Source organism: Homarus americanus, unplaced genomic scaffold, assembly GCF_018991925.1.
Source record: "Homarus americanus isolate GMGI-L3 unplaced genomic scaffold, GMGI_Hamer_2.0 scaffold58297, whole genome shotgun sequence".
Classification (NCBI taxonomy): domain Eukaryota; kingdom Metazoa; phylum Arthropoda; class Malacostraca; order Decapoda; family Nephropidae; genus Homarus; species Homarus americanus.
The window spans coordinates 376,324-387,259 of NW_024713025.1; positions in this window are offsets into that span (position 1 = coordinate 376,324).

A 10,936-nucleotide genomic window follows, 5' to 3' on the forward strand; every position below is an offset into this window, starting at 1 on the left:
AGAGTAAATGATTTATTGCATGGTAGTTATATGAATAATCTCGTTATCCATAAGTAATGAAATGCAAGACAAAACAATATATTATTTACCGTCCAAAGACTAAAAAAAAAAATAAGGCATCTCTGTTCTATTTGTTTTTTTGTGTGTGTGTTAAGTTTACAGAATGAACTATGAGGATTAGCATATTAATATTGGATTTGGATACTCTTCTTAGGGACGCCAAAGTCACGTTCAAGACAGACGAAGGCACTGAAGTACAATTATTATTCTTTATGACTTTCTTGATTCATACTCACGGGTAATTGACCTTCCTTGTTAACCACAATCACTACCATCACTGTCATTGCTTATCAGCTAACTACGGAATATGGCAGGTGTTGTCAGCTAACTAGAGAATATGTCAGGTGTTGTCAGCTAACTAGGGAGATCGCCATATATAATTAACAAACTTAACCTTAACTAACCTAACGAAATTACCCTAACGCAAGAATGTAACTTATAATTAATAATTCCTGTACTGTTTGCAACTTTGGGACGGCTCAGGCAGCAGTAACTAGAGACAAGATTTCCACCTAAAATTAATTTACACAAAGGTGGAAAGGGGAAAGAGTGGGGTGAGTTTGTCTTGGCGCAATGGGAATTTCTCTAGTCATTACGAAGCTGAATTGAGTTCTAATGGTCTGTAATGCTAATGACTACAGACGTGATGTTAGGTTTGATTTCCCATGTGTGTGTCTCTTTACATCTGGCTCTTTTCGTGTCGTGAATTGTGTAATAAAACCGAACTAGTTTCTGTATATTGCAAGGGTGAGCTAGTGTATCTGTTGGAAAAAGTGAGAAGGCTTTTGACATGTTCCTGTGTGTTGCAAGGATGAAATGACTTCCGTGTTTTATAAGATTGAACTACAGGTTTTTGTATGTATCAAGGTGAAGTAACTTGAGAATCTTACTTTCCTGATATTTTACAGTAAATTCTCCCTCGTTCTAATTCTATGGATAATAACAAGGGAGAGAGAGAGAGAGAGAGAGAGAGAGAGAGAGAGAGAGAGAGAGAGAATTTTTTATCTAACTTCCTCTCTTAATACCCAGAAAACGATTCATTTTTGTCTCCATCTTCGCTAACTGTAACTAATGGTATTGTAAGCAGGTTATAGAATGAAGGGACACAGGGTTACAATGGCCTTAACTTATTCAAATATCTTGTAGAGACAGAAATCGGCCATCTGCCTCGTGTCATGGTAACAGTGTTTGTCATTCTCCTCCCCCCTCCTCCTCTGAGACTGTTATCTGTTTGGAGAGTGGAAGTTCATTGAGAGAGTTTCCCGATATATTTCACAAAACGATGTCACGTTCTAAATATACTTCAGGAGACGATATCACGTTCTATATATACTTCAGCATACGATATCACGTTCTAGATATACTTTAAAGAGACGATATCACGTTCTAGATATACTTTAAAGAGACGATATCACGGTCTAGATATACTTTAGGAGACGACATCACGTTCTAGATATACTTCAGGAGACGACATCACATCTATCTACATTTCACAATCAAAATATTCAATATGGTGTAGATTTTCACGTATATTCTCAACTCGAATAAATAATCCCTTACCTGACTCTATTAATTCAGGTATAAGACTCAACCCCTTAGCAGCCAGCAGTCCTTTGACACGTTCCAGGGTTCGAGTACTTCCAACGGGTGGTAGATTACACATGAAGGGATAGCAGACAACCGGTGTGTTTCAGCAAGAGGCATGACGCAAGTTGACGAATCATGCATTGCGTGGTCGGTGTCAAGTGAAGGTCACCCACCGCGCCGTGTGTACCCACAGCTCCGAAACAGGAGATGAGGAGGTGGATAAGAGGGAGGATGAGGAGGAGGAGGAGAAAGAGGAAAAGGGGGAGAAGGAGGAGAAAGAGGAAGATGAGGAGGAGACAGTTATCATTGCCTCCTGGAGCTAAGAAGAAGACGAAGAAAATAATAAAAAAAGAAGAAATAATAAAGATGGAAAATTAGAAGTAGAAGATAAACAGAAAAACGAAAGAAGGAAAAATACGAAAAATACGAAAGAATGAAAAGAAAAAGAATAATAATTAAAGGAAGAAGAATGACAAAGAAGGTGAAAAAAAAAAATTAATTACCTTCACTTACCATTTATCTATTCTTTTAAATATTCACTTTGATGTTCAGATAAACTCCTTGTCTGACCTGTTATGTTATTCTATTTGGTAAAACTTCACTCGTGTGGTTTATTTAACAAAGTCCCCTTAACTGTGAGTAATCAAAGACACCTGGCTTAATTACTAGACTAGATTATGTCTATTATTGTTGTTGTGGTTGTGGTAGTAGTTGTTGTGGTAGTGGTTGTGGTTGTTGTTTTAATATTTCATCTTGATATAAAAGTTAAACCATATTTGCCACTCTCTCTCTCTCTCTCTCTCTCTCTCTCTCCCCCATTTAGACACCTCACTTCACACACTTTCTAATCTTTTAATTCTTGACCTGGCCTCAAAGAAAAACTCACCGCCTTAGCTACTCGCTCCTTATTAGCCAGAGTTTCTATACAGGCGCCACATTTCAACAGCTGGCCTTAAAGTTGCCCCACTACGACATAAAGCCACCTTCCTTACCTTAACCTCTTTGTCATTTTACTTCTTTTACCGCGGATAAAATGGTTATGGTACGGGCACAAGAAGAGGGGATAAAGTTAATGATGTATAGAAGTGATGATGATGATGATGATAATGATGATGGTGATAATATTGTAGTAACGAATATGATAATGTAGTTATGATGATTTTGATGCTAATAATGTTTTCATAGAACGGTAAAATAATACTACTAATAATAATAAATAATACTAATAATAATAATCATCCTCATCATTATTATCATCATCATCATCATCATCATCATCATCATCATGGGCAGGTCGAAGCATCTCACGTAACCCACACACACACACACACACACACACACACACACACACAAGCTCTTGGCCAGATCCATTAAGCGTGTGGACTGTCGAAGGACTTGGGATCTTCCTGAGTTTCTACACTCTATGGAACTTCAAAATTATTATAGCATTAATACACCTGTGAGAAGTACAACAGGTAAACAACAAATCCAATGACGATAGTGGTTTAGGTTAGGTTAGGTTAGTAGTTGTTGATAGTAGCCCCTCATAGTCGACGATGACCAGCTCTACACTCCATCGTACATCGAGTTAGTCTGCTGTATAACCCAATGTTTTAATTAAGCTACTGCCAACGCCACCGTCACTCACCTAGTGTTACCCGGCTTCAAAGTAGAGCCCAGGAGGACTAAACAACTTGTAAATCGTACTGGCTAAAGATTAGATTACCTCCGGAACACGAGCCACTAACTGATATATATTCAGATTCCCGTTCACTGCTGGTTTAGACGGAGGCAAATTGAGCAAAGGATTGTGTCTAAGTCCTTACCCCGACTGGGAATTGAACCATAGACCTCCTACATATAATCGAGAGTGATGACCACTATCCCACTGGGCTTTAAGAAGACACAGTTAAGATATCTCCTAAAGTTTACCTTCAGTGTATCTTTGGATGAGTTTTTGGTACGACTTAAAAGCATATGGTTATAGGTTAGGTTAGGTTAGGTTAGGTTAGGTTAGGTTAGGTTAGGTTAGGTTAGATTAGGAACATAAAGATGAGTTAGGTTAGAGAGAAGAAGAGAGGAAAGATACTGTGGATAATAAAGATAAAGTGTGTTTGAGTGAGTGAGGAGATGGGGTGCGTAGACATGGGAGAGAGAGAGAGAGAGAGAGAGAGAGAGAGAGAGAGAGAGAGAGAGAGAGAGGCTTAGGGAAGGAGAAAACGAAATGTGGAAAAAACTTGTCTGTGTGAATTAGAAGCTACGAGTGTATGTACGTGTGATATACGGAAATAGAGACAACAATATACTATAGTGAGACGAATGACAAATGAGGTTTTTTTTTCATAGCTGTGAGACTCTAATTAACCAGAACACAAACAGGTAACCCTCAGAGTCAGTGTTTGTTAGATCAGAACTTGACGTAGCCGGTGTTGTTTTCATCGTCGGCGGGTCCTGGTGCTCTGTCGTTGCCAGGGTGGTGTTGTGGCTCATCCATCGGTCAGGAGAACATGGATCATTCCTAGAGAGGCGAGAATAGAGGTGGTGTAAGCCGGAGACGAGGTGGGGAGTTTATGCTTCGTGGGATTGACATGAACGGTCACCATCGCTGTAGCCTGGTTGGTGTGGTATTCATGAAGGCTGGCGTTTAACTTATTCGTTAGATATGAAGGCCGGGTTAAGGCCTTTGGTCAGATGTAAGGGCTGTATTTCAAGCCTTTGGTCATGTAAGGGCTGTATTCAAGTTTTTGGTCAGGTATGAGGGTTGTATTCAAGCTTTTGGTCAGGTATAAGGGCCGCGTTCAACACTTTGACGGCATATTTATGAGCTGCCAGGCGTCATAATTATGAGCTCTCATGGATTGTATTTATGAGCTCGTTAAAGTTAGCTTCATGAACTATCTTGATATTTATGAGTTATAAGACACGTCGTAATTATGAGCTCCGCGACAATTACCAGCGACCCTTTTGAAGCTGTCAATTAACTCGTGCTTTCCCATTCAAAGAAAGATTCAAGAGTGTTATAGGTTCAACTCTCAACACCACGAAGCGAAGCAGCCAATCCTGAAAGAGAGAGACAGACGGATAGTGAGAAAAAAAAAACAGAAACGAAGAAACGAATGACAAGAGGGAAAGAATAGTATATCTCTTTAAACGTTACCACAATAGAGACAGACAGACAGACAGACAGACAGAGATCCATCTCCCACCAACAACACATAACGCGAGATGAACACAATAATAAACAGGGTACTGACGAGACCCTAACGACCCATTTCCAAAACAAAACGGACGTGCTTTAGCCAGATGATTCACAATTAGAGCGGCGTCCCTGGGATAACATACAGTAAACTAGGAGAGAGTAGCAACTGTCAGGTAGTGCGGTAGGTCACGTACGGTTACTTCTATAGGTTATTTCCACCGTTCTAGACTCATAACTATTCATATTTCTTAAAGTTTTCCTCGTTCTTACAGGTGTTGAGGTTTGTCTTCTTCTGACTTACAGGTGTTGGTGTTTGTTTTCTTCTGACTTACAGGTGTTGGTGTTTTTCTTCTTCTGACTTACAGGTGTTGGTGTTTGTTTTCTTCTGACTTACAGGTGTTGGTGTTTTTCTTCTTCTGACTTACAGGTGTTGATATTTTTCTTCTGACTTACAGGGTGAGAGTAGCTTTTAGAGTGGATGAGAGGAGCTTGTAGAGTGGATGAGAGGAACTTGTAGAGTGGATGAGAGGAACTTGTAGAGTGGATGAGAGGAGCTTGTAGAATGGATGAGAGGAACTTGTAGAGTGGATGAGAGGAACTTGTAGAGTGGATGAGAGGAGCTTGTAGAGTGGATGAGAGGAACTTGTAGAGTGGATGAGAGGAACTTGTAGAGTGGATGATAGAAACTTGTAGAGTTGAATATAGTAAAAATATACGTATTCTATCGAGTAAACAAGACAGACAGTGTGTGTTATATATACCCCAACAAGAATCATTAGTCTGGTAAATGAAGATGGGAAAAAAAAACTTGCTAATGACCATCTTGAAAGTCACGGTATGCAGCTAATTGCTAACTACTTAAATTTGCATCTACAAAGTCATTCTGAAGGTTGTAACGCGGGATGATATTTTGTACAGGTGGGGGAGAGAGAGAGAGAGAGAGAGAGAGAGAGAGAGAGACTACAGTATTTGTGAACGTATATGATTTTCCTCCAAATACACAGGAATATTTATTTTTAACTCTTCATGCTAGTATTAGTGTGCGTGTGCGTTGCGTGTGTGTGTGTGTGTGTGTGGGAGAGCCCTATTTAGTGTTTTTCCTGTCTATTTCTTCATTTTTGTTATAATTTTAACCATACATACCTCAAGGACATCTTTTCACACACAAAGAAGTCTATTCAACACACGGCCATTTCTCCTGCAAGAAGTTATTATTATACAAAACCAATTTGGAAGGAGAGGGAGGAATGAGTGGCTTTAACCCTACGATGATTAATTATTTTTTTTTTCTCCCCCTTTGCCAGTCTGCCCCTTAGTTATGATTAGCTATTTAATTAGAGAGAAGCTTTGATCACTCGGTCAGATATTGTTTTGAAATTTGCTGTGGGTTATATTACAAGCGTCTCTGTATACGGGAGTGAAGCATATAAACAATATTCTTGGATTTTTCTTATCTTATTTATGATTTTTTTATTATCTGTTACAATAAGATTAAATAGAAGAAACATTAGCATATTTCAACTTGCATTATGTTAAATTTGGACAGAATATGTAAAGTCGACACTAGTTACGTTAGGTTAGGACTATGGTTAGGTTAGGTGAGGTGAGGTCAGGTCAGGTCGATATATTGAGATAGTAAAAATAAGCTCGCTGAGACTCCTATCCATCCCATCTTAGTTTAGTCTTCCCTTGAACATTTTTGCCAACAGAATTATCTCGTGGGATGTGAGCCACTTATCCATAATGCTGTAGCCTCCTCTCGGGGATCACACACGTCAAAAAAAATGAAAAATAAAAATCTTTTGCCTATACTTGAGAAAAGTCTTTTGCTACTACACAGTCTTGTTCAGTATAATTCCATCATGCATCTTGGACTCTTGGTATACCGAGTCTTCATTATGTGTCTAAGTCTCTTTCGTCTTATGTCAAGTAGCTTTGGGATTTGTTAAAACGTCTTAGAGATGGCTATGGCTGTGTTTGGTTGAGTGGCTTACTGTATATTTAGAAGACTTCGTTTTGTGTGTGTGTGTGTATGTGTGCACGTAAATATATATGTGTGTGTGTGTGTATATGTTCCCGGGTGAGGCAGATTAGGTGAGTTTATCCATGAATGGTGAGGATTTAATGCTCTCAGCGTAAACCTGATTTAATTTAATCAGATTAACAATAATAGTGATAATAACAAAGGCTCTCTAAAAATGGGTCACACAGAGTCGTAACTACCAAAGGAAAGTTCGGTTTTCTCCTCCTCCACCACCACCACCACCACCACCACCTCCACCACCTCCACTATCCTCCACCCCCTCCACCACCTCCACTTCCACCTCCACTTCCTCCACCACCTCCACTTCCTCCACCACCTCCACTTCCACCTCCACTTCCTCCACCACCTCCACTTCCTCCACCACCTCCACTTCCACCTCCACTCATCCTCCACCACCTCCACTTCCTCCACCACCTCCACCTCCACCACCACCACTACCTCCACCACCACTACCTCCACCACCACCACCACCACCTCCACTATCCTCCACCTCCTATACTTCCTCCACCACCTCCACTTCCCACCACCTCCACCACCTCCACCACCTCCACCATCCCCACCACCTCCACTTCCTCCACCACCTCCACTCCTCCACCACCTCCACCACCTCCACCTCCACCTCCACTCTCCACCACCTCCACACCACCCACCACCACCACCACCACACCACCACCACCACCACCACACTCCTCCACCACCACCTCACCACCACCACCACCACCTCCACCACCTCCTTCCTCCACCACCTCCACTTCCTCCACCACCTCCTCCTCAACATCATCTTCATCAAGGCTGGGTACAAGAAAGTGTTATAACCACAACTTGGGACGTAAATATGAGTTATTATTCTCTTTTACCTCACCTGACACCTTCTAGAACCCTCTTTTAATTACTGTGTCAGAGTAACGTTAAAACTTGTCTCTGGATGAAGGATGGACATATGAACATCTTTATTATTTATATATAATTATATTTACCTTTATTTTTATTGTTTTATGAGAAAATTGTATTATTATTATTATTGTTGGTGGTGGTGGTGGTGGTGGTAGTTGTTGGTGGTGGTGGTGATGCTGGTGGTGGTGCTGGTGATGGTGGTGGTGGTGTTGTTGTTGCTGGTTGTGGTGGTGGTGGTAGTGGTAGGTGTTGTTGCTGGTGGTGGTGGTGGCGGTGGTGGTGGTGTTGTTGTTGTTGTTGGTGCTGGTGGTGGTAGTGGTGGTGGTGTTGTTGCTGGTGGTGGTGGTGGTGTTGTTTGTTGTTGTTGTTGCTGGTGGTGGTGGTGGTGGCGGTGGTGTTGTTGCTGTTGTTGTTGGTGCTGGTAGGTAGTGGTGGTGATGGTGGTATTTGTTGTTGTTATTAGAGTACTCAGCACAACGTATCTGCCCAAGCTAAAGCAACAAACATGAATAGGTTCTCGACTGCCACATGTTTTAATATTGTCTGCAGGGGAGAAGCTTGTTCCTCATTTATCAACTTCTCGACTATACAACACCCAACACGGCTGGTTAAGGGAGAAGGATGGGGGAGGGGGGGGAGGGGTCCGGGTGAGGGGTCCGGGTGAGGGGTCCGGGTGAGGGTGAGGGTGAGGGGTGAGGGTGGGGGGTGTGTTTAACCAATCCACCTGTCAAGTCCCAGTAGTATTTCCCCCAGGTGTTTCCAGGGTGTTATGACCTCACACGTAGGAAAACACGAGGGAAACGTTGACTGTTGCTATTGCGGGATAAATTTACATACGCAAACGGTTATATGGGATCAAACGCATGAATTTACATATTCATGCCCGTAGACCCACCAGAACCTGATAATGACTTTGTAAACATACATACATACATTCATTCATTCATTCATACATACATACATACATACATACATACATATGTGCAAGTAAATCACTGTAGGTGCGCGTGATCTAGGTATATGCTGATAACCACAAGGAAAGAAGAAAACACGAAGTTCCCAAGCGCTTTCGTGTAATTCACATCTTCAGGGGTGAGTACAGACTAAAGAGAAGTACAAAACAAGGTGTATATATACAGAGGAGGGTGAGATCAGGTCCACAATGGTCAGGTATTAGGTAATGACCCTACTAATCTTTAAATAGCACCGCAACGGTCGGTAGTCAGGTCAGAGGGTAAGGTGACCCAACCTTCTCACCTGGTTACAAATCTTCTTAATTACAAAATTGTCCAGTTTGTACATGCCATTACTCAAATTCATGTTGAATGCTTCGGTATGTTTAATGAGGCTAGATTCTATGATGTTCCTACTATCAATTGAATTACAAGGTAATATTGAGGAGGCATTATCCCAGTCAATGCAATGCTTGTTATCCCTCAAATGAACAAACAGAGCATTGGATTCCTGGCCTGTCCTAACACTATATTTATGTTGTTTAAGTCTAGTTACAAGATCTTTACCTGTCTGGCCTAAGTAAAACATATTACATTCCTTGCAAGGAACTTTATAAATGCAACCACAAATAACTACATACATACATACATACATACATACATACATACATGTAAATGTTCACAAATAACTAGACTAGATAAGGTATAGTATACTCGTTCACTTAAATGTTTACATAATACAATACACAAATACCAATACCTGAACATACATATAAATATACCAATTCATACAATATCATACATATACCAACCTACTCGTACACAGACTAGACCCTAAGTGAACCAAAATAAGCCCCCCCACCCCCCCACCCCCCCACCCCCAATATTTTTGAATATGTTAGAAAGGTACCAAGGTAAATCCTCGGTCCACTCTCCTCCGCCGACTTGCATCTATCTCTTCATCAAAGTTTAGTGACCCTGTTGCCTTCACTCATCTCACACCAACTACCTACACGCGTCAGAAACTCTTACTTACCTATTTTATGCCTCTGGTTCTTTTATAATAATTTCTTCAGTATTTAACCAGGTGATTATACGTCACTTAATTAACCTGGAGAATAGTGATGAGACCATAATTTGTGTTTTGTTTTCTAAAAGTCTTGGTCATTTGTCATTGGTATTTAATCAATCGTTAATCAGTTGTATCTTTTAGTGGGAAAAATAAATGCAGGTTAAAACGTTCCCGGATCCTATTAAACTATCAGGGAGTTACAATGTCTTCCAAGGGTTCAGTGATCGATGGCGTATAGAGCATCAATCTCCTGTACCAAACTGTGTTGCTGGGAATTTAGACGTCCGCCACTAGCTAACTCTACCCAGATTATTATTGGGTTTACACTACACTTACGTTCATCTCTCACAGGCTAAAAGGTATTTCTAAGGAGATGAACAAGTTTCTTATTTCCCCAAAAATATGTAAATGAATGATACTTATTCATTCATTTTACTTTCTTTCTTTTTTCCTTGTTTTCTTTCTATTTCTTTCTTTCTTTCTTTCTTTCTTTCTATCTTTCTTTCTTTCTCTCTTTAAAAGAAATATTCGAGTTAGAACCATCAAACAACGCAAAGGTTGAGAAATAGAAAGTAGATGAGGTTAAAAATACTCCTATAAACCTGTACCAAACTACCTGGAACAATCTTTTCCTCTCTCTCTTTATGTAAAGTTGAGATGTAATGTTGTATCGTCTGTCCGTAGCTCAGGTAGAACATTGTTTCTGATGGTTGCAGCACAAATGATCCCCAGTATCAATAGAACTGAGAGTCCCATACCGATTGGAGCCCATTAGAATCGGAACCTATCAGGATTGGGGTGCCTAATAGGATCAGGGCCGACAAGTGAAATCTAACATGAACATCCATGAGAACAACAACCTCAGTTCACAATACCCGAAAACTCTACAAACATCACGACGAGATAAAAAAAAACACTCCTAGAAAAATTATATGACACAGGTGCTTCTATTTTACCCAACACAAACACTCCTCCTACCAAGAGAAATGGATAATTTTAATGTAACAGGTTAATACACTTTAACATCAAAAAGATTCCCGATTATATGTCAGAGGAACAATTGTATCTCTTTAACTTAAAGGAATCAAACATTCACTCTCCGTAAGGCAAAAAAGATAACTGAAATT